General features: G+C 48.0%; 1 protein-coding gene and 1 pseudogene across 1 annotated transcript in view; both read left to right on the top strand.

The window, feature by feature from the left end:
• LOC144823384 (interleukin-18-like) overlaps positions 1-21786 on the top strand; it is a 311324-nt gene that overhangs the window by 115856 nt on the left and 173682 nt on the right. The window lies entirely within an intron of this gene.
• Positions 6243-7308, top strand: LOC144825459 (18S ribosomal RNA; annotated as a pseudogene).

Raw genomic sequence — 21786 nt, 5'->3', positions numbered from 1 at the left:
AGGGCCCCTCCGTCCGTTCCGGAAAACCCATGAATCTAAGGTTATTCCGTTGTGAGCACCCCTCCTGGTCTTCAGCATGCTCATCCAGCTTGATAGTCTTCCTCTGCAGAGCTATGACCATGTCCCGCAGGAATTGGACTTCCGTCTGAAGGGCATCCACATTTTGTTCCATACTGGTGACCCTATCTGAGACCTTATGCCGGTCACAGCGAAGGAGGTTAACATTGATCTCCACTTCATCAATTTTAGTCACAATCTCATCCCTTGCCGTCCTCACGGCCACCAGAATGTCATTCAGGAAGGGGATCCTGTCGTTCCCCCCACCCTCTTCACTTCCTCATCATTCCGCGTGTTCCGATGCTCAGAGCAGTGGGGAAGGGGCTGTGCATAGTTCGATATCTTATTGGACTGCACTCTAATGCATTGGCCCTTCACACTGTCCAGCCGCCTCAGGGCTGATCAATACTTGTAGGTCACAAGATACATTCCACTCTCAGCACTCCAGTGCCTCTGCCGCACAGATCCCCACCCGGGACCCAGCTCCAGGCATCTCCAACCGCATCCAGGAGCCGGGGACCACCACAGACCAGTCCACCTTTCCTTCCCCGCCACCGGACCTCCACCTCTCTCTGACTCAGAAAGCCCCAACTCCTAGGTCAGCTCCTCTACGTGCATTATACCGGCTGGTGGGGCCTCTCAGCACTGTGAAATGTCTCAGGGGTGCCCCAAAGTCAGTCGAATCCGGGACTCCAGGCCACTCCCGATAATGTAGAACGCCAGTTTATGGGCAGGCTTGGGTGATCAAACACACACTGGCACCGGCAGGGCCTCTCAGCCGGCCTACGCTCACCTCACGTATAACAACTCATGGTCTCTCTTATTTTTGCCTGTAGCCGCACTGCATTCCGTGACCATCAGTTTCTAGCCTCTGACCTATGAGGCCATCGCCGCAATATTTCCGGACTTCTGATGTGTTCAGGCCGGGGAGGCTTCTCGCTTCGGATTCCCAGTGCAGATCACCAGCGCCTCTGCGTCCCGCAAGATGGCGGCCCCGCCTTGGGTCCGCTCTGAATTCCGACGTTTCTCTCGCCCGCTTGCTTGTGCTCCGAGGGGCGAGACACTGCTTGGGGCACTGTCATTAGGCGATGCCGGCATCTAGCAGCACAGCAGGATCGTGCAGGATTTATGCATTGATGGGACGAAGCTCTGAGCCGCACGTCCTATTAACCATCTCGTCGGCCACGCCTCTTCCCCACGGACAACATCAGCTTCTTGGGGTCCTTTAGCTAGGAAAAGGGAGTCAGACAGTTTGACCTTTGGAGTCTCTTCTTCTGTCTAGGGCTCAGGAGCAACATTTCCTGGAGCCAGGCACCACAGGCACAGTCCTCTCTTTGCTAGCTTAAGGAACAGCAGGTGTAGTCCAGTTTTCAGTGCAGCCTCTTGTCAGATCCACGGAAGAGCATGGCAGTCCTTGTTCAGTAATTTCTCCAGTCCAGATGTGATCTGAGGTCTGAGTGCCATATTTATGCTCAGAATGTGCCCTCGGGGGACTAGATAATGACCTACAAGCTCCCTTCCTGCCTTTCTTTTTTTTGTTCAGCCTCTGGAGCAGGATAAGAGCTTCCCCTGCTGCCAGAGGCCTTTTTTTAGTGTAAAGACAATCATCACCCATGGCACGCTGACATCATTACATTAAAAGTGAAATGAGCTGATTGGCTCATTGGAAAAAAGGTCTGATTTCAGTGGAAAAATGCACTCCGTCTATGTTGTGTTTTGGACCATTTCCTATTGCGGGCACTTGGTCGACCCACACAAGTAAGGTATCATTTGTATTGGGAGACTTGGGGGAATGCCGGATGGAAGGAAGTGAGTGGCGTACTGCAGATTACAGAAGTTTCCATCACAGAAATGTGAGAAATATATGTTTTTATAGGCAAAGTTTGAGGTTTGCAAGGGATTCTGGGTAATAAAACGTGGTCAGAGCCACACAAGTTAGCCCACTTTGGATAGCCCTAGGTTGGCTAGGTTTCCCAAGGTGTTGACTGAGCTAGAGTCCAAAACCTAAGGGAACAAAAATGATAGAACAAGTGCTAATAACAATTGTCCTGGCCAAGGGATGCTCCCCTGTGTGGTCGGGTATACGAGATACGACCGGGGCCCCTGTCCTCCTGCCTGTTACACCGCTAAGGGTCCAGGACGGTGCTCCTGGGGACTGGATTCTGGGTCATGAGTTTTGGGGTCTGGGTACTGGGGCCTGGGTCATGGCCCCTGATACCTGGGTCCCAGAGCCTGGGTCCTGGCGACTGCGTCCTGGAACCTGAGTCCTAGGTCTTGGACCTGGGTCCTGATGCCTTGGACTTTGGTCTTGTGACCTGGGTCCTCTGCCTTTGTCCTGGACCATCTGATCCTCTGCTTTGCCTGCATGTTAAGAGCTCCGTCAGTGCCCCTCTCTCCGCCCTGTGCTAGAGGCCAACTTGGGGCTCCGAGCACCCAGGGGTAGGGTCCCCTGAGCCTGGCCATCTGGTCATATGCAATGCTTTCCTACAGGGCGACCAGATGGCCGGGCTGCCCAGAAGTCCTGGATAAGAGCTAATTTGCTTCCCTGAGCCCAGCCAGGGTGCCAGGAGGCCAGATGTGTTTGTGCCTTTGGTCTCCTCTATCACTTGGTGCACACAGATTACAACAAAGGGGGTTGTTCTTCCTCTAGATCACTCGAGGTCCAATGGTTTTCAGCAAGTGACCAGATGGCCCATGTCCGGGGCACCTGTGGGCCGTGGGGTGGCGGGCCCCCTCATCCTAGTCTCCATCCTCCCGCCAGCTGCATGGCAGAGCACCTGGGACAGGGTCCCATGGACCTGGGGAGGCCTTCCCTGCGTGGCAGGGTCCAGTAGATCTCACTAGGCCCCAGAGCCCCTCCTGACTGGCAGCTGGCCCTCCCACCCAGGACTCCAGCCTCCAGCCTGCAGCACTTTCAAGGGCCTGGGACAGTGGTCCTTTGGAGCCCGGGAGGCTTCCCCTGCCTTGCTGGGTTCGTAAGTTCCAACCGGAGCGCATAGGGGCCCTGGGAAGGGGCCACCTGTCCTGCGTCCCACCACATGTCTAAGCACCCGGGATCGGGTCCTGGGGGTCTGGGGAGGCCTGTCCTGCATGCCCATGTCCACGAGCTCTGGCCAGACCCTGGGGCCCCACTGGGCACCGTCATCCAGCCTTCCACATCACCAAGGTTCTGAGAAGGGGTCCATCGGTCCCAGGGATGCTTTCCCTGCTTCACCAGTTTCAGAAGCTCTGACTGGGGCCCCGGGGTCCCTGAGGTTGGGTCCCCCCATCCTGGACCGTGACCTGGAGCCCGCTACATGTCCAAGCACCCAGGATGGGGTCCCGAGGAGGCCTCCTCAGTGCGTTCAGGTCAAGGAGCTCCGATCAGGCGCAGGGCCCACCCTAGGCTACACCCTCCAACCTGCTGCATCACCAAAGGCCCGTGAAGGGGCATCATCGGGCCCAGGGAGGCTTCCCCTGCTTGTATGGGTTCAGAAGTTTCTGACCGGGGCCCTGGTGGGCCCTGGGGTGGAGGGCCCCCTGTCTTGCAGTCCACCGAAGGTCGAAGCACCCGGGATAGGGTCCCAGGGCCGTGGGGAGGCCTCCACTACTCTCCTGGGTCCAGGAGCTCTGACTGGGCCCCAGGGCCCTTCCCAACCCTGGGGAAGGCACTCCTGCCCTGGGATCTGTCCTCTGGCCTGCTGCACTGCACAGGTCCTGGGACAGGGGATCATCAGGTCCCTGGAGGCTTCCCAAACTTTGCTGGGTTCAGAAGCTCCAACCGGGGCACCAGAGGACCCTGGGATGGGGGACCCCATCCTGGGACCATTCACGCATCCAGCTATGTGTCCAAGCACCCGGGGTGAGGACCTGGAGAGGCCTCTCCTGCATGCCTGGGTCCAGAAGCTTTTACCAGGTCCTGGGCTCTGTTCTGCTGCACGTTCAATGTCCCAGGACAGGGGTCCATTGGGCCTGGCTGGGTTCAGAAGCTCTGACTGGTGTCCCCTCTCCTGGGTCCTGTCCTGCCACCTGCTGCGTGTCAAAGGAGCTGGTATGGGAGCCCAGGGAGGCCTCCTCTGTGCACCCAGATCCAGAAACTCCAATCAGGCCCCGGGATGGGCTCTCCCATCCTGATCTCTGTCCTCCAGCCTGACGCTTTGCCAAGGGCCCAGGACAGAGGTCGATCAGGCCCAGGGAAGCATCCCCTGCTTGGCTAGGGGTCTAACTGGGGTCCTGGTGGACTCTGGGGTGGGGTCCCCCATCTTAGGCCCTATCCTGTGGCCCTCCACATGTCCAAGCAGGTGGGATGGAGGCTGAGGTACTGTGTGCCTTGGTCCATGACATCTGAACGGGCCCTGGGCCCCACGCCTTGGTCCAGGACCTTCAAATGGGCCCCACTGGGCCCAGTAGTGGGACCTCCCACCCTGTGCTATATCCTTGGGCCTGATCCACCACCTAGGGCCCGGGCCAAGGGTCCATCAGGCCAAGGGAGACTTACCCTACTTGGCTAGGTTTATACACTCCTACCGGGGCCCCAGCGGACCCTGTGGTGTGGCCCCCCATTATGGACCCCATACTGCAGCCGGCTGCATGTCCAAGCACCCAGGATGGGGTCCTGGGGGCCCAGAGAGCCATCCCTAGTACTCCTGGAACCATGAGCTCCAACCAGACTCCATGGCACCTCTGGGCCCTTGGGTGGGCCCTCCCACCATGAGCTCCATCCTCCGACCTGCTGCACTGTGAAGGCATGGGGACGGGCAGCCACCGGGCCCAACGAGGCCTCCCCCGCTTCACCAGCATGTTAAGGTGCCTGCGGGCCCCGGGTTGGATATCCGTCAGGGACCTGCTGGGACTTCAAGCACCCGGGCTGCAGAGTCCCCGTCCTCTCCAAGGTCAAGTGGAAGCCATTTCGATGAAGCACATTGTGTCCAGATGGCCATCCTTCAAGGCCGGCCATCTGGATGCTCCGAACCCCTCGGCCATCTGGGCACACGCAATGCTTTCCAATGAAAGTCCAGATGAGTGCTCATTTGCTTCCTTAAGCCCAGCTGGGATCCAGGAGGCCGGGTGCATTCATGCTTTCGGTCCCGTCTGTCAATCAGTGCACACAGATTACAAGAAGGGGGATATTCTTCCTCTAGATTAGTAGGGACAGGGTACCTCGAACCCCCTCATGGGCCAGTGGTGCTCAGCCAGGTTCTGCCAGGGCCCAGACCAGCCAGACAGGGCCCCCAGGGAACCGGGTCTGCTTGTGCCTCCCAGCCCTGCCCAATGGCTCTTTCCTCCAAGTCTTCCTTCCCCAAAAGCAGGCAGGGACATGAAGTCGTCATCCCAGCTGCCATGGAAGTTCCAATGAGGGCTCAGTAGCTTCCCCAAGCAAGGTTCCAGGAGGCTGGGTGCCATGTTGCCAGTGCCCCCCTCTGTAACTTGGACCACACAGATTACAAGAAAGGGTGGTAGCCTTCTTCCAATTTACTAGGGGCAGGGTAATCTGGATCCCCTTGTGGGCCAGCGTTTCTCAGCTGGGTGCTGTTTGGGCTGGCCTGGCTGGTCCCCGAGGGTCTTGGGTCCCCACCTGCCTCCCAACTCTTCCTGATGGACCTTTCCTCCAAGCCTGTCTTCCCCAAGAGCAAGTAGGGGCATGAAGCTGGAATTGCGATGCAGGGCGCCTGCCCAGGGAAGGTCCAACCAGCACCCTAATATATGATTGATTGGGCATGCTTGGTCTGTTTTGGGATAGACTGCTTGGCCAGCCTTGGTCAGCCTCGTCTGATGTTTCAAGTAAGAGCTTCCACCCTGCCATGGACCATCTGACTCGAGGGCCTGCTATTTGTGGAGATCCGACCCAGCAGGCCGAAGGCCGAGCAGCCTTGTCAGCTTGTGTCCCCCCAGTGAATGCGCCAGGTCCCATATTCTGCCTAGCGGTCCTGGCCTCTGTGCACCATGCCATTGCTCTCCACTGCCTAGCGCATTTCACCAGCAGCTCGGCTGCTCCGTGGGTATCCTTAGCCGCCCAGGCTGACAACCCTGTGTCTCGCTGAGGCTGCACATCAGCCCGCCTCTCTCTGCCAGTGCCAGTGTGACCGCACCTGTCCTACCAGCAAGCCCCCCAGGTGGGTGGGCTTCTCCAGCAGGCTCCTGAGGGATGTGAAGGTCAGTTGGGGGATGGGCATGTGGCCCCCAACAACCCGTACAGCAGGAGCGGCTACCTGGTTGATCCAGCTAGTAGCATATGTTTGTCTCAAAGATTAAGCCATGCACATGTAAGTACACATGGCCGGTACAGTGAAACTACAAATGGCTCATTAAATCAATTTTGGTTCCTTTGATCACTCCATCTGTTACTTGGATAACTGTGGTAATTCTAGAGCTAATACATGCCGATTAGCATGCATGCATCGGGATGCATGCATTTATCAGACCAAGACCAATCCGGTCTTGCCTGTCTGCTTTGGTAACTCTAGATAACCTCAGGCCAATCGCACGTCCCTGTGATGGTGACTAGACATTCGAAAGTCTGCCCTATCAACTATCAACTATCAATGGTACTTTCTGTGCCTACCATGGTGAGCACTGGTAACAGGGAATCGGGGGTTGATTCTGGAGAGGGTGCCTGGGAAAGGGCTACAACATCGAATGAAAGAAGCAGGCACGCAAATTACCCACTCCCGACTTGGGATGGTCGTGATGAAAAATAACAATACAAGACTCTTTCGAGGGCCTGTAATTGGAATGAGTACACTTTAAATCCTTTAACGAGGATCCATTGGAGGGCAGGTCTGGTCCAAGCAGCCGAGGTAATTCCAGCTCCTACAGCATATATTAAAGTTGCTGCAGTGAAAAAGCTTGTAGTTGGATCTTGGGATTGAGCTGGCAGTCCGCCATGAGATGATCTACCTCCTATCCCAGCCCCTGCCTCTCGGCGCCCCCTGGATGCTCTAGACTGAGTGTCTTTGGGCTCTGAAGAGTTTACTTAAAAAGAATTAGAGAGTTAAAAGCAGTCCAGTAGCCCGAATACTCTGGTTCTATTTTATTGACTTTCGGAACTGGGGCCATGATTTTGAGGATTGGCCAGGGGCATTCGTATTCTGCCGCTAGATGTAAAATTCTTGGACTGGCGCAAGACGTACCAAAGCAAAAGCATTCCACAAGAATGCTTTCATTAATCAAGAACTAAAGCTGGAGGTTCGAAGAATATCATATATTGCAGTTTGCTATGTTCCCACCATGCCATAGCAAACAGTGCTCCGCTTTGAGCAAGCAAGAGCATTTTGCTCTCGCTGGCTCAAAGCGGAACACTTTTCTTTTACAGACAGGGAGCTGCATATCAGTAGCTACCTGTGCCTTTAAGCAATGCTGGTTCCTGCAGGAGGCAAGGAGCTGGCAGGTACCGCTTGGGCCATCAGGCTCCCCCGTGGTCCCCAACGAGGTGACCACACCCTGGTGGATGAGGTCACCACGGCCAAAATGACCCAGGAAGGAGGCCTCTCTGCCCCCCTCCCTTGAAAGAAAATATAAAAAAAAACCAAAAAGGCATGGCCCCCGGGAATGGGGTCCCTGGGGCAGAAATCAACCTGGGGAGGGGGGATGTGTTTTCTTTAAAAAAAATCAAAAGGGTAGGCCCCAGGGGATGGGATCCAAGGGCACAAAACAGTCCAGGGAAGGGGATCATGCGCCCCCCCCTACTAAAACATAGAAAAAAAGCTGCCAACTCGCTGGAGGTCCCACCCCCTTTCTCCACCACTCTGCCAATGTTCCTCCTAGTTGGGGGTTTAAGTCCCTTTGGCTGCTGAGGGTCTTTAGGGGCCAACAAGACCATCTATTACCTTGAGTAAGCCCCACAGAGCAGGATTGCTGGGAGGTGGTCAGAAGACATCCTTGGGGGCCAACTACCCCTCCTGTTATCTCCAGTAAGTCCCACACAGCAGGATTGCTAAGAGGTTTTTAGAGTCCACGGCCCCTTTCTCATTCACTCTGCAAACGCGACTCTTGTTCTACTACTGGTTGGGGCATGAAGCCCACTTTACTCCTGAGGGACCTTGAGAGCCAAGAAGTCCTCCTGGTACCTACTGTAAGTCCTACACATGGGGATTCCTGAGAGCTGGTTGGAGGCCCAGACCCCCTTTCTCCACCAAGCTGCAAATGCGACTGCTATTAAAAAAAACTTAGAAATTCACTGATTAAACCAAAGGTTACAGGAACGTTATAGTTAGGAAATAACATTTAAAAAACCTTTGAAATTCACTGAAAAAAACAAAGGTTACAGGGACGTTATAGCTAGTTGGACATTTCACTTGTACAAAACCAGAGAAATTCAGCCGTTATAGTTAGCTTAGCTAATTATAACTCATGCCCCGCAATGCACTGCTTATGACCTCACATATTACATCACTGATGACATGGTCAATGACATCACTTATGACATTATTGATGACATCTCAAATGACATCAAAGATACAGAATCTCTGACGCTCCCACTCACACCCCATATAACCTTTCATACACCCATTCCAACTTCCACGATACCATTCTCAAATCCACTCACACACTCATACCAGCACTTACACAGCTACCCAATGATTCATAGATCAGCATACACATCCACTCACTCACCCACACAGCCATTCATACACCGACTCACTCACTAATACAGCGATTAACATATGCACACATACACCCATACAGCCACTCATACACTGGGTGAGTCAACCATAGGGTTAATCACACACCCACGTACTCACCCATACAGTTACACACACACCCATGTATTCAGTCAAATACTAACATGTACTCACTCAACTATACAATCACTGACAGATGTACGAACTCGCCCATATAGCCACTCCCACATTCACTCACTCACCCAGTCACTTATATACTTCATCACTCACCTATACTGCCTTTCAGATCCCAGTTACTCACCCATATACCACTAACACATCCACTCACCTACACAGCCATACATACACTCACTCACCCATACATCCCCTCATACGCATAGTCACTAACCCATACAGACACTGGCTCACCCATTGACTCATCCAGGCAGGCAGTCACAAGCCCCTTCACCTACAAAAACAGACACTCAGACACCCATACAGGTTCTCCATCAATCAATCAATACCTCATACAGCTACTTAAATATCCACTCTCCAACCCTTACAGTCACTTAGACACCAACTGGCAGATACAGACATTCACACAACCAGTCACGCAACCATACATTCACTGTAACATCTAATCACTCACTTATACAATCAGGCATGCACTCACTGAATCATCCAAACAGGCCCTCTTACACCTACCAATTCACCAATAGACCTTGGTATATAGATTTAATACTCATAAACTTTTAAAAAACAATCACAATCACTGGATGATGTCATCAGTGATGTAATTTGAGATGTCATCTGTGATGTCATCAGTGATGTCACTAACCATGTCATGAGTGATATAATACATGAGGTCATAAGCAGTGCACTGAGGGGGCAGGAGTTGGCTCAGCTAACTATAACAGCTAAATTTCACTGGTATTGTATTAGTGAAATCTGACCCTAACTGTAACATCCCTGTAACGATTTTTTTTGTAGTGAAAATAAAAATAAAATAAAATAGTGATAATGTCGATGTATAATTATATTTAATAATGTTCTATTGATCTTTGTTAGCATGTATGAGTGAGTCATAGGTAAGTGTTTAGATGTGTGTAGATGTAGGAATCACTGAGTGGGTTTGTAGAAACTTGTATTGGTGTGTCAATGGTTTCAAATATGGTACTCCATATTTTATAATGAGTGTTGAAAGGTTATTCTAGTGTATGCTAGTGTATGATGAGGTGTATCAGATTGTCACGTGGATGATGTCATCAGTGATGTCATCAGAGATGTCATTTGAGATGTCATCAGTGATGTCATGAGTGATACACTGACCATGTCATGAGTGATGTAATATGTGACGTCATCAGCAGTGCATTGCGGGCATGCGAGTTATAGTTAGCTGAATTAACTATAACGGGGAATTTCAATGGTTTTGTATGAGTGAAATGTCCAGCTAACTATAACATGTGTGAAACCTATGGTTTTTTCAATCAATTTGCATGTTTTTTTAAATGCTAACTCCTAACTAAAACGTGTGTGTAACCTATGGTTTTTTCAGTGAATTTCTAATGTTTTTTAAATGCTAATTTTTAACTATAACGTGGCTGAAACCTATGTTTTTTTCAGTGAATTTCTAAGGTTTTTTAAATGCTAATTTTTAACTATAACGTGGCTGAAACCTATGGTTTTTTCAGTGAATTTCAAAGGTTTTTTAAATGCTAATTCCTAACTATAACATATCTGAAACCAATGGTTTTTTCAGTGAATTTCAAAGGTTTTGTAAATGACAATTTTTAAATGTAATAATTGTTATATTTATTTTTTTGAAACTGATTTACTACATTTTTTTAAACTATTTATTATTAGATATTTTATTTTTTAAATTACATTATACATTACATTACACAATATACTTTCTCAGAATGAATTACTTTAGTTTAAATACTTTGCAAATAGGCAATATTCTTTTAAGTTCAGTAGCTACAGTTGTTGCAATGGACAACACAATTTCAAACACAATGCAACATTGAGCTCAATGTGAATTTCTAGTTAACTGCAATTAGTTACTTTATGGATTACTTTTCTAACCACAGGACTGGATCCTAGATTTAGTCCTGGGACATCTACTGTAAACAGTTGAGTAAAAGCGATTTGGTTACAGTAGTGATTTTTAAGAAAAATGATTGTATTTTAAAAGTTGACAGAAATGTTTTCACATAGAATCACCAATGTTTTCCTATGGGAGGAAATTCACTTAGCAGGTAAGTAGTGTTATCGTTACTTTTTCTTGCTCAGTGGTGAATCCTGGATCCAGCACTGGTGCATCTCCAGTAAACAGTTGAAAGAATGCGTTTAAGTCATACAGGCGATTTTTAAGGAATATTTGTAGTTTGTGAAAATAGACACTTTGAAACTTTTCTGGTGAAAACCAGACAATGGATTCCTATGGAAGGAAATACAAGTTACGGGTAAGTACGGTTAGAATTACTTTTCAGGGTCAGTGATGGGCTAAAAGATGCAGCACTGGGTTCTCTCCTGATAACAAGTGAGTAAATCGGAATTCGTTGTTCGGTTGATTTTAGGTGAATATTTTAAAGTTCCAAAACTCCACATAAACTTTTTCAGCAAAAAGCAGGCAATGATATCCTATGGAAGGAAATTCAAGTTACTGGTAAGTACGGTTAGAATTACTTTTCAAGATCAGTACTGGGCTCAAAGATGCAGCACTGAGGTCTCTCCTGATAACAGGTGAGTAAATCGGAATTCGTGGTTCTGCTGATTTGATATGAAAATTTTAAAGTTCAAAAACTCCACACTTAGAAGAATTTCCAAGTAAAACCAGTCAATGTTACCCTATGGAAGGAAATTCACTTAGCAGGTAAATAGTGTGTTCGTTATTTTTCTTACTCAGTGGTGGATCCTGGATCCACCAATGGTGCATCTCCTGTAAACAGTTGATAGAATGCGTTTAAGTCATACAGTAGTTTGTGAAAATAGAAACTTTTCTGGTGAAAACCAGACAATGGATACTTATGGAAGGAAATACAAGTTACTGGTAAGTACGGTTAGAATTACTTTTCAGGGTCAGTGCTGGGCTAAAAGTTGCAGCACTGGGTTCTCTCCTGATAACAGGTGAGTAAATCGGAATTCGTTGTTTGGATGATTTTACGTGAATATTTTAAAGTTCCAAAACTCCACACTTAGAAGAATTTCCAAGTGAAACCAGTCAATGTTAGCCTATGGAAGGTAATTCAAGTTACTGGTACGCATGGTTAGAATTACTTTTCAGGATCAGTACTGGGCTCAAAGATGCAGCACTGAGGTCTCTCCTGTAACAAGTGAGTAAATCGGAATTCGTAGTACATCCAGTAAGCGCCACAGAGCTGCATAGCAGAGAGATGTAAAAAGGGGCAGTGCCTGCATCACCTCTCTGCAACGCAGCGCAGTGGCGCTTCCTGGAAGCACCAGGTGGGCTACTTGGCCCCCATGGTCCCTCAGGTTTTAAGTGGAATTTTTTCCCCAACTTAAAACGTGCCAGAGGGCGTGTTTGCACACATCACGTCAGGCCCCGTCCCCTCCCTTCACCACTGTGTAAACCCGCCCTGTGGCCGTTCTAAGTTGAGAGATTAAGTCCCCTTCAATCCTAAGGGTCCCTAAGGTCAAACTAGACCACTAGGTACCTCCAATGAGCGCCACAGAGCTACGTTGCAGAGAGGTGTAAAAAGGGGCATGGCCTCTGAACACCTGTCTGCAACTCAGCTCCCTGGCGCATACTGGAGATACCTGTTGGGCTATTTGGCCCTCAGGGACCCTCAGTATTGAAATAGAATTAATTTCCCAACTTAAAATGTGCCATGGGGTGCGATTGCACAGTGGTGAAGGAAGGGGGCGTGGCCTGAGGCGACATGTCTGCAAACACGCCCTGTTGCGCGTTTTAAGTTAGAGAAATAATTCCTCTTCAATCCTGTGGGTCCCTGGAGGCCAACTAGCCCACCAGCAGGTACCTCCAGTATGCACCAGGGGGCTGCGTTGCAGAGAGGTGTTCAGAGGCAGCGCCCCTTTTTACAACACTCTGCAACGCCGCTCCGTGGCGCTTACTGGAGGTACCTGGTGGGCTAGTTGGCCTCCAGGGACCCTCAGGATTGACAAGGAATTAATTCCCCAACTTAAACTGCGCCACAGGGTGTGTTTGCACACATGTGAACTCAGGTTCCGCCCCTTCCCTTCACCACTGTGCAAACACGCCTCGTGGCACAGTTTAAGTTGGGGGATTAACTCCCCTTGAATACTGAGGGTCCCTGGAGTGCAACTAGCCCACCTGCTACCTCCAGTAAGCGCCACAGAGCTGCGTTGCAGAGAAGGGGCGTGACCTCAGAACACCTCTCTGCAACGCAGCCCCCTGATGCATACTGGAGGTTTCTAGTGGGCTAGTTGGCCCCCAGGGACCCCCAGTATTCAAGGGGAATTCGTTCCCCCTCTGCAAACGCGCCAGGGGGCGCGTTTGCAGAGTGCTACAAGAAGGGGGCGTGGCCTCCGGTGCGATGCCGGTCTTTTCCTTTTTTGTTGGTTTAGGAAGGGGGGCTGTGTGGCCCCCCTTCTTTTCCTAATATTTTGGCCCTGGGGACCCGATCCCCCAGGGCCTGCCCCCTAATTTTTTTTTAAATTAAAAATCAGGGAAGGGGGCTGCGTAGCCCCCCTCCAGAGGCCATAATCGGCACCAGGGACCACATCCCCGGGGCATGTCTCTTTTAAAAAATGTTTTACATATAGAAGGGGGGCTGCCTTGCCCCCCTCCTTAGGCCATTTATGTCCCCAGGGACCCCATCCCCCGGGCAGGCCTTTATTTATTTATTTTTAATAATTTACATTTTGGGGAGGGGGGCGTGTGACCCCCCCTCCCGGGCCACTAATAGCCCCGGGGACCCAATCCTCTGGGGCTGGCCCACTCCATTGGGGGTCCCCAATCTCACCACAGTCCCGCCGGCTCCCCGCCTCCTGCGGGAGCCAGCATTGTTTTTCCACATGGGGAGCAGCTAACATGCCATGTGGAAAAGCAATCTGCTTTGCTATTTGGAAGAGAGAGCAGGTTTCCTGCTCTCTCTTCCAAATAGCAAAGCAGTTTACTATGACAGGGTAGGAGCCTCGAGGCTCCCGCCCTGCCATAGCAAACTACAGTGTCCCGGGGGTGGGCACCTCGGGACACTGGAGGAGCCGGCCCTGGGCGGTGGCAGTCCCCAGGGCCATCACAAGGCTCAATGCGGGGGCCGTGCGGCCCCCCTCCCACCATCTGCAAAGCCCCGGGGGTTGGCGGACCCCGGGGCTGGGGGGTTCCTCACAGACCCCCCAATTTAAATTAAATATTTAGTGCCCCAGGGCAGTGGCGGTCCCCGGGGCCTGTGGGGGAGGGCTTGAGCCCCCCCACACAGGGTATGTAAATTAAAAAAAAAAAAGCCCCAGGGGTGGGGGTCCTCAAGGCTGCAGGGGCCAGTGTGCCCCCAGCAATCAAAATGTGAGTCGAGCCCCGGGGGTGGTGGTTCCAGGGGCTCGGGGGCCTTAGAGGCCCCCAAAATTAAAGTATTAAGCCCCTGGGGTGGCGGTCCCCGGGGCAGTGTGGGGGGATTGGGCCACCCCCACACTTTTTTTTATCAAGATACCCCCCGGATTTGGCCCCCTGGGGGCAAATAACTAATATAGCGCGGATTGTTTTTTTTTCCTCTGCAAGATCCGCGCCCCCTGCGCTGATTTTGCTGATTTTTTAAAACAAATAAATACATTTCGGCCTTGGGGGCGTTTGTGGGACCCCTGAACAGGCCTAGGGGGTCAGGATGTTTCTACCCTGCCCCCTTTTCGCATTTTGCACGTTTTTTCATAGGTTTCTTGTTTGTTTGTGGTTCTACCGAGGCACAAGATGGCTGCCAACACTTCCTGGTTTGGAGTGTTGACAGGCAATTAGAATACAGCTCGTGCACAGCAGGGTACGCTCAGGTTGCGCGGATCCTGCACGGCCATAGATATATATGTAATTTTAAATTTCATTTTCTCATGAACTACTGAACAGATTTACACCATTTAAGCAAAAGACATGAGTCTGAACTAAGGACTATCTCTTTGCCAAATTTGGTGTAATTCCTTTCAGCAGTTCAAGCTGTAGCCGCGTTGAAAGGTTCGTAAGGAAAATTGCATGGGGAAAACACGTTTTGGGACCCCCTTTTTTCTCGGCCCCTCCTTGACGAATCATCCCGAGACTTTCAGGATAGGAGCGGACCGGAGCTGGCCATTAGTTTTGAAAATTTTGTGAAGAGTCGTCAACTGGCGCCAAAGTTATTCCAAATAGAATGTTGCGGATTTCCTATGGAAAATAGGTCCTAACTATAACTACCTAGGTACCTAGGTAATATATATATATATATATATATATATATATATATATATATATATATATATATATATATACATATACATAGACACAAAACGTAACAAAGTCACGTCGATGCACTCCAACGCCGGGGTCAAATACCACAGTAAATCAAATATGGTACAAGGATTCTTTATTCAGTTCATTGCAGCATGAAATCAGGCATCTGGAACCATAGTCCCAACGCGTTTCGGCGATACACTCACCTTGATCACGGGCCTGATTTCATGCTGCAATGAACTGAATAAAGAATCCTTGGACCACATTTGATTTACTGTGGTATTTGACCCCGGATTGGAGTGCATCGACGTGACTTTGTTACGTTTTGTGTCTGTGTATAGAGAAGAACAGGGAGACCTCTGACCCTGTGGTGCACCGCAGTGAGCGTGTCCCGGTGTCTTTGGAGGACGTGAAAATGGATATATCTATATATATATATATATATATATATATATATATATGTATATATATATATATATATATATTACCTACTGGCGATAGCCAGTAGGTATATATAGTTAGGACCTAGCTACCATAGGAAATCTGCAACATTCTATTGGGAATACCTTTGGCGCCAGTTGAGGAATTTGCGTGTCATTTTCCAAAATTTTGGCCAGCTCCGCTGCGCTTCGTCCCTGAAAGTTTCGGGGAAATTCGTGAAGTGGGGGCTGAGAAAAAAGGGGGGTCCCAAAACGTGTTTTCCCCATGTTAATTTCCATAGGACGTTCTGACAAGGCTACAGCCCGAACCGCTGAACGGAATGACACCAAACTTGGCAAAATTGTAGGGACTGGTACGCAGAAGTGCCTTTGCTATATTTGGTGAAAATTGCTCCAGTGGTTTTTATGAAAATTAACTTCAAAAACACATATATATCTGGGCGGAGCCTAACCACACATCTCATCGAGAGATCTGATTGGCTGTCAGCACTTCATCCAAGAAGTGTTGGCAGCCATCTTGGGACCAATATACATGATAGCACCTCATTAAAAAGCATTGTAGTTAATAGAGGGTTTTAGGACTTTAGTTACATTATAAATCATTTGTTGATGGTACCATACTCATTTTAGGAATTGTGGTGTGTTCTAAGGTGATTTTACCATGTGAAAAAGCCTTCTGCTGGGATATCATGAATCATGTTTGAAAGAAAACTATTATCTCATGCTTTTCCCACAGTGGTTTGGAAGGGGATCCATAAGCTAAACTGAAAGCATATTTTCTGTAAATTTACATTATCTTTCTCAGTCATGTGAGAATGAAGTCTGACATTCTCAGTAAAACATGTACATCCAACAAGGACAGAGACTGTCAGTTGATTCCTTTGTGTTCTTTTTAAAAAAAAAAATTTTATTGAGTATTTTTCCCCATTTTCATTATAACATGAGCAGGGCACAATAATTACAAAACAATAAAACAAAAAATCATATATTCACATTCAATTATACATCTAAACAGGTTCTTAATATTTTAACAGTCGGTACCTAACTTCCATCGGACGAAAGGACCCCATATTTGCATACCCAGTTTCTTACCCTTTCTTCCCTTCCTAGCATATATGGCTGTTTCCAGTTTTTGTATTGAGAGTACTTTGCCTAACCATTGATGATATGATGGAGGATTGGGATCGAGCCAAGCGGAAGCCACTAACAGTCTCAGAATCGCCATTGCTACAAATATAAAATTTCTAGAACTCGGCTGCCCATCAGTACTTATCCCTAATAACATAGTAGCTGGTGTTAACTCTATTGTTATTGATAGTGCATTCTGAAAAAAATTCACAATATCCTGTTTCAACTTATTCAGATGGGGACAAGCTGAAAAAATATGTAACAAATCAGCATCTGTACTGCCACATCTAAAACAGGTAATACCAGATGAACCACCCCACTGGGCAATCTTTGCGGGTGTATAATATAGGTGGTATAGTATCTTATAATGTTGGGCCTGAAGAGACGAAGAACACAGCATTTTACTCCCCATTTCTAAGGACTCAGTGAAAATATCCCTGCCTATATCTAAATCTGTAGACCACTTTTCTATCCATTTCTCTAAATCATCTTTCTTTAAATTTGTCATTTCTAAATAAAACCTCTTGATAGTGCAGTCCCGACCACCTTCTATTAGATCCATCTCCGTGTTTCTTTCAAATCCCGATGTACCCCCTTGTTTCTTTAACATACAGCTTCTTATTTGAAGATATTTAAAAAAATGTTTTGTATCCAAAGCATATGTGATTTGCAATTCCTTAAATTGTAATATGCCTTGAAGACCCATCATATCTCCAAATTTCCTTATCCCCCGCCTTTCCCATTCTTGAAAGACCACTCCAGAAAAAACCTCAATGGATAGGGAAGGGTTGTCTTTTAGTCTAGTATATGCATTGTATTTCCCGATTCCCAACTTTTTAGCGAACCCTTTCCATATATTATATGCAGCCATTACTGTCTTAAATCGTGTTCTTTTAAAATAGCTTCCTCGGTGAATCTCAAAAATACATTTTCAGCATTTGAGCCCAAAACCAAACCATGGATAGCAAGCGAACCAAACTTATCCCACCCCTCCACTTCTGCGCCTCCAATCAAACCCACCATACATTGCAATGCTGCTGCCCAATAATAGAGCTTTAAATCCGGTAATGACCAGCCTCCTCTTTCCCGCGGGAGCGACATAAATCTCAGTGTCCTCCGCGTCTTGCCTTTTGCCCAAATAAAACAGTTAATCATTTGTTCGCAGATTTTAAACCACTTATTGTCAACTGAAAGTGGAATTGCTTTAAAAACATACAGAAATTTCGGCAAAACCAGCATTTTGATAATATTAACTCGTCCAACTAGTGACAAGTGGAGGTTCTCATATCGATCCAGGTCTTTCTTTACTTTACCTATTATCGGGGCAATGTTTTTTTCCACCAAGGCGTCAAGATCAGCTGATATATTGATACCTAAATAGATCCCATCCTGAACCACTCGATTATCATCACACAAAGTCACAGAGTTTTTAATAATCTGAGTCTTTGAAGTATTCAGGGCGTAGCCTGAGACTCACCCAAATCTGCGAGCCTCTGCCTCTAACAACTCGATAGCCTCCGTGGGATTTGGTGTTATCACTGCCACATCATCAGCGTGAGCAAGAATCTTACATGGGCCCAATAATGTATTTAATGGGGTGATGTCTACACATGACTCTATCCTGCGAATTAATGGGTCCATGTACATGGCAAATAGCAACGGGGAGCAAGGGCACCCCTGCTGTGTGTCTCTCTTAATCTGAAATTGTCCCGTGATACCCCCATTTACTCCTAAAGCCGCAACCGGTTCCCTATACAGAGTCTGTAAAGCTTTCACGAAACCCCCCTTAATCCCTGCTCTTGTTAGGGTGTGCCACAGATAGTCCCAGGAGACCCGATCAAACGCCTTCTCCGCGTCTAACAACATTACGGCCATCGGGTCTCCTGTGACCTCGGTGGCATCAAACAAAGTTATTACTTTCCGGGTGTGATGTGTCGTCCCTCTTCCGGGAATGAAACCGTGCTGGTTACTACTAACTAGGGCGCCTATTATTCCTGTGAATCTTGTTGCGAGGGCTTTCGAATATATTTTCGTATCATTGTTCATCAACGTGATTGGTCTATAGGACCCTGGCTCACTCGCCGGCTTCCCTTTTTTTAATATTAGAACAATATCTGCTCCCCCCCAAGATTTTGGGATAGACTCCCCCGTCTGGGCAGCTTGTATCGTTCTAATTAGATTCTGCCCTAAACTCCCCCAAAAAGTTTTATAAAACTCTAAAGGCAGTTGATCCGGGCCAGCAGCCTTTCCTGAGGGGAGATTGCCCATAGCTTCTTTGATTTCAGTGTGATCCAGAAGATTCTCTAGTCCTTCTGCATCTTCGTTAGAGATCCTCTCAGCTGGTATATTCCGGAGATAATCACCTATCTCTTCAACATTACTGGGGCTTTGATCATCATAAAGTGTCTGATAAAATTTCCTAAAGACTTCCCTAATTTCCTCTGAATCTGAGTGTAGCCTTCCATTTTCATCCCTAATCTCCCTCACAGTCCCATCTGCCGCTATCTGCCTAGTGCGTATGGCAAGAACGTGTCCAACTTTTTCGCTAAGCTCATAACATCTCTCCCTTCTAATGGTATAATACTGAGCTGCCTTATTTGCCATATCATCCTCAGCTTCACTTTTTGCTTTCATCAATTCTATAATTGGTTGTTCTATCGGTTCACCATTTATTACACACTCATGGAGCTGTTCCTCCGCCTCTGATACAGCCCTCTCGATGTCGCTGTGCCTGAGTCGTTCTAATTTCTGTTTATAAGCGCTAAAGCTACATGTCTCCCCACGAGCACCGGCTTTAAAGGCATCCCATATAACTCCCACCGGGGCACTCCCACTATTATTCTAAAAAAACTCACAAATCCATTTGGACATATGTTGTATATAATCGTTATCCAAGAGGAGCCCTCTTTCAAAGGTCCAAACCCTATTTAATCTGGTTCTGCCTTCTAACTTCATTGTCAATACTAGGGGGTTGTGATCGCTAAGGATTCGTGGGAGCCTATCGATTTCTACTCTAGTCATTAAGTCATTAGATATCAAGAAATAATCTAATCGGACACATATACGGTGTGGTGCGGAATAATACGTAAAGCCTGTTTGATCCGATCTAATTCTTCCCCAGACATCTTGCAAGATATTATTCTCTAAAAGATCGATCAGTGCCTTATGTACTCTTTTCTTCCTGCCTCTATAACTTCCAATCAATCCTACCCCCAGCCCATCTGCCCCGTTGGTATTTAAATCGCCCCCTATAATGACCTGAGGGGGCCAGCCCGCTAACTCTGCATCTAAAAACTGCAGAATTTCTGGATCATCCTGGGTTGAGCCATAGACTGCAACTAAAGTTGTCCATACTCCCTCTATTAAGACTTCAACCATAGCCCATCTGCCCCATTGATCCTCTAATTTTTTACCGGTTACCACCTTTTTACTTCTTGAAAAGATAGCTACCCCTCTATTTTTCGTCCCTTGCTTGGATCTTGCTAATAAATGGAACCCCAATTGATTTAGACAGAACTCCTGAGTACTCATTATATGTGTTTCTTGCAAGAATACGTAGTCTACTTTCATTCGCCGCAATCGAACTGCTATCTTTTGCCTTTTTTGGGCATCGTTCAACCCACAAACATTCCATGTTACGAATCTAAGAGACATATCTGTTTTTTAAGGGACTACCGAGTGACTGCTCGCTTGTAATTACCTATCTTCCAAGCTTGTTCTTAGCTACTTCTGTTTCAAAGACCCCTGTTTTAATACTCTCAGCCCATTCAATTAGATACCCGTCCTCATGCTTCCATTGTGGTTCAATTTCCTCATAAACCTGACAAATTCCAAAGCCCATGTGCCCTGCCCTGGCTCCTCCCCTCCCCCACCCCAGACAACCCTCCCACAGATGCCCACCCCCCCTACAGGCAAATAGGTCCGAGGGACCTATATCTGACCGTCGATGCCTACAGGATGTCACGCCCTCCCTCCCCTGATTCTCATAAACCATAAAATCTCACTCATAGTGCTCCCCCTGAATTAGTGTTAGATCCCATCTGCCCCGATGTCACCCAGAACTATTGACTATTAACCCCCACCAGTACACACCTGCCCCACTCCGAACCCACCTGGAAAAGAGTATATAATCTAAACACAACATTGAGTTATTAAACATGTTTTGTTTTTTTAGGTTTCCCTTACTGCATATTGTTATTAATCTCTTCTTTTTACTACTTCTTCCGGGTAACATCTCTTAGAGCAACCACTTGGGAGTCATGTTCCACAGGATCCTTATGTTGTTCCTTACGCTGACCTCTTGTTTCACGCAAAAGACTAAGATACTCTTGTGCCATAATTTCGGAATAGAAAATCTTAAAATTTCCATTTAGTCCGACCTTCAGTCGTGCTGGGAACATAAGGTAAGCCTCACAGCCAACATTCTGAAAGGGAGTGATCATCTGTCTCATCCGCCATCGTCTTTCCACCGTGGTGTGGCAGAAATCAGGACGGGCGAAGAAAACAATATCCTTGTATGTGCGCTTAGCCTGCGGTTTTGCCTTGCTGATTATCTCTTCACGTAATAAAAAGTTCCCGACATAGAGCAGTATAGCACGAGGCTTACCATGTGAGTCCTTCCGCCCCATCGGAAACCGGTGTGCCCGTTGTACCTCATGTTCCCAATCCCATGAAGCCATCTCCGGAAAAGCACCCTTCAATAATTCGACAACAAATCCCCGCACATCGCCCCCCTCCTTTCCTTCCTGTACCCCAAGTAGTCTAACGTTGTTACGCCTTTGTCTGTTTTCGTATTCCTCCAACTTCCAGAGCATATCTGCTGTTGTTTTATCCTGATCTCTCTTAGTGTCCTGTAGTTTTACAAAGTCATCTTCTAATCTTCCCGTTCTGTCCTCCACCTCTGATACTCTCCCGACCACTTCTTCATACATTTTGTTGATTTTATGAAGAGAAGTTTGGATTTTTTTATTCGCATGCCTGGCTATTCTACTTGCCCTTTGACTCTCAGCTCGAGCCTCACCCTGTATTTGTTTTAAGGTAGAGAGCAGGACTTCAAAGTTAGAAGCACTCCCCTCAGGCCCTTGAAGATTAGCATCGTCGATCCCGGTATTTGCGTTTACGGGTCCCACCGTGGACATTGCATGGCTTTCCAGAATATTGTCCCAATCAA

Source organism: Lissotriton helveticus, chromosome 3_1, assembly GCF_964261635.1.
Source record: "Lissotriton helveticus chromosome 3_1, aLisHel1.1, whole genome shotgun sequence".
In the NCBI taxonomy this organism is placed as follows: domain Eukaryota; kingdom Metazoa; phylum Chordata; class Amphibia; order Caudata; family Salamandridae; genus Lissotriton; species Lissotriton helveticus.
This window is presented reverse-complemented; position numbering and strand designations above follow the sequence as displayed.